Below are 3,242 nucleotides of genomic sequence, written 5' to 3'. Positions count from 1 at the left end.
CCAGACACAAGCTCAGAGGATACCTGACTCCCCGCAGCTCAGCTTCCTACCTGGTGTTGCCATCTCAGGAACCACATCCCTCTTTTCTATTCCATTCCCACGGCTCACCTGATCCACTTCTTGCCATGACAATTGCCAAACCCTGGGAGTTTGGCAATTTCCTTGTGTGAATCTGCACTTCCCCCTGACTGATGGATTTATTTTCTAAGCCTTGGAACTCAATATTTTCCCTCCTGACAAAAAACACTTTTAATGTTCCCGTTGCCTTTAGAATTAAGCCCAAGCGCACCAGGCTCCTTGCAGACGTGGCTCCTCCAAGTCTGATCTTTCCACTTCGCCTCCCTTCCCCAGAGCCCCATTCTGCTACCCTCTGTGCCTGTTTCTTAGGGCCCCACTGGCTTCTGGCTGGTGGGTCAACACTCCTGTCATCCTGCCCAGTGACTGCCTCCCTCCTCCCCTGCAGAGCCTATATCTGGTATCGCCTCTTGTGAGAACCCTTTCCCCAAACCTTCAGTCAGGATGAATGTCCCTCTCCTCTGGGTCTGATAGCATCTTGACCAGCCTCCACTAGAGCACAGCCCACGGCTAACAGGTGCAGGTGGGTGGACAAGGGAGACAACGAGGTGGCCCTAGGGAATCTGAGCCCAAGGGAGGCACCGTTTCCCTCCTAGAGAGAACCCATAAAAACAGCATGTAATGGAAAAGAACAAGCACCTGCGAGGCTCACGGAACAACACCTTTACCAGCCCCAGCTGTGGCCCTTAGCAAAGGCTGTGGCTTCAGAAAAGCTGCTTTTGCAAAAGCTTGGGGTTGGGCTCCAAAGAAGGAGGTTCTAGCACTTCCCTCTTTTTCAAGAGAGGACCGTGCTGCTGGGGGTCATGAGCAGTCCTGGGCAGCTTGAAGGGGAGGGCTGACCAGCCAGAAGCCTGGTGGGGCCCTTAGGGATAGAGATGGAAGGTCAGAGGATAGCAGAGTGGGGGCTATGCAGAAGCTGTATAGGAAGTGACACAGGAAAGTAGATCAGAATGTAAAAGGTGGCGTGGGCTTTATTCTGACGGTAGTAAGATTCTAGGCACTGGAGTGGTATCATCCAGCCAGGCATGGGGCCATTTTGTCCTCAGCTCTCGCCTTGATCTGAACTATCTTGGAGGCTTCTTGTCTGTTGGGCTTATCCCAGAATCTTAAGGGAACTAACCACACTTGGATACATGCCACAGATGTCCAATGGGAAGCCCCATAGAAATCATGCCGGTCCCTGAAAGGGCAAACCCACAGCTCATGCCTTTCTAGCTTGTACATCATTGTGATTTGAGTATCAGTTAGTTCATGATGGTCTCTGTCAGGTAAATTTACAGTCCAGTTTCTGGACCTACAAGGTCGAGGGCTAGCCTGCCCATCATTATCAATGCCTCTGGGTGGCCACCAGCCATCACCCGACTCACCACCACCAACACCATGGAGCCTCTTCAAAATGTTTCAGACAACAATTAAAGTTAACTAGGCATGACTGTTCTCTCCACAGACCAGGGGTTGACAAAGTTTTTCAGTAGAGTCAATATTTTAAATTTTGTGGGCCACACAGTCTCAGCTATTTAAGATTACCCTTAGAGTGGATGCTAAGCAGCCATAAGCAACATATAAACAAATGGGTCTGTCTGGATTCCCATAAAGCATTATTTACAAAAATAGGTGGTAAGCCAAATTGGATCCACAAGCCGGACTTTGCTAACCCCCGCAGCTAGCTATGAGCTCCCAACAGCAGCAACTCTTTCCCCTTTGGATCTGCCCACGCATGCCTGGGGCCTCTCCCTCGCTTGCTCTCTATGCCTGAGAAATTGGGTTGAAGGCCTCCTCTGAGATGTCCCACAGGTCTCTGCATGTTAGTGATCACAGGGAACACAGAACCATCATTCCCCTCTGAAAGGCTGATAAAGGTGTGTTCCTGTTCAGGAAGAGGTCCTTCTGTAGCATCCTTAACTCAAGGCATCCAGTTAACAAACTTCTCTGGGGGCTCCAATTTAATATAAGAATCCCTGAACCAACTGATGGCCACTGGGGACAGTTATCATGTCCAGACTGTGTGTGATGAGCTTGAAGAATGACACATCACCCTGCCAAGAGCTGCTCAATAAATACTTGCTGGACAGCTCATTGTATTAATGAACCAACTTTGGCAGAAGCTGGTGATTTTCTGTAGAAAGGTTAGGCAACCACAATGAGGGTCTGAAGCTGAGAAGATAAATTATCTTAGCTAAAAGTGTGTGGGTGGCCCTTTAGTGACTGTAAACTCTGCTCTGCCACCTGCATCCTGCTGATGGGGTGTAGCTGCAGCCTTGCTGGTGTAGCTGCAGCGGGCAATGGTGCTCCTCCTACCTCGACTGCTTGGACCCAGCGATCTCCCCGCAACCTGGACCTGGCAAGGCTGGGGTCTGTCTCTCACTCACATCCACAGGCCTTAGAATGTGGGAGTCTGGAAACAGAGACCCTCTTTGGATTGTGAGCTCCTGAAAAGCAAAGACTGAGACTTATTTGTCTTCAAAACCTAAACGGGCATAGCAAGTGCACAGTAAAACTCTCAGGTTTCCTTGGGAGGCATTTCTGTGTCCTGCAGACCTGCTACCTCCAACCTGTATCTGGCTTGGCAGAGCCACCAGGGATACCCTACCGGCAGGTTTCACTGGGTTCCAGGGGGTCCCATCCTTTATACCAATCCCTCACTTTTCTACAGCACTTTAATAAGTGCAAAGTACTTTCCCGTGGACTTGCCCTATTTTAAGCCACATGCAAACCCTATAAGGTACAAGTATTTTAAGTGACCCCAGGCCTCACCGACTCACAAGGTCCCATTACGATCAGGCTCCACCTAGAGGACTAAAAGTGTAGGTGGCCCTCGAGAGCCTTGATTCCCCACCACCCCATTACCTAAAATCCCTCCAGGGCCTTCTCTGTGTCCTGGGAGGTGTCTCTGATTAGACATGAACAAGTCCACACATGGTGTTCTGTCTCCTGTATTCTTCACTATCCATCAGTGGCCCACAAGCCACTGGACAGCAGCACTTTACTGCTAGTGTTGGCCATGAGCCCTTGGGTGTCACAGGATTGTGGTGGATCGGGGGATAGTGGTTCTGCCCCATCTTTGGGAGAGACTTTGTCACCTGGGCCCCAAGGCTGTGCTCTACTCCAAACCTCACTTTATCAGACTTGGGAGGAGGAACACAGAAACATCTACTCAGGATGGGAAC

The sequence above is a fragment of the Marmota monax genome, unplaced genomic scaffold (genome assembly GCF_021218885.2).
Source record: "Marmota monax isolate L192 unplaced genomic scaffold, Marmota_monax_Labrador192_F-V1.1 WCK01_AAM20220418_F8-fsc00010, whole genome shotgun sequence".
Taxonomy (NCBI): domain Eukaryota; kingdom Metazoa; phylum Chordata; class Mammalia; order Rodentia; family Sciuridae; genus Marmota; species Marmota monax.
The sequence above is the reverse complement of the archived record's forward strand: the minus strand, read 5'-3'. Positions refer to the sequence as shown.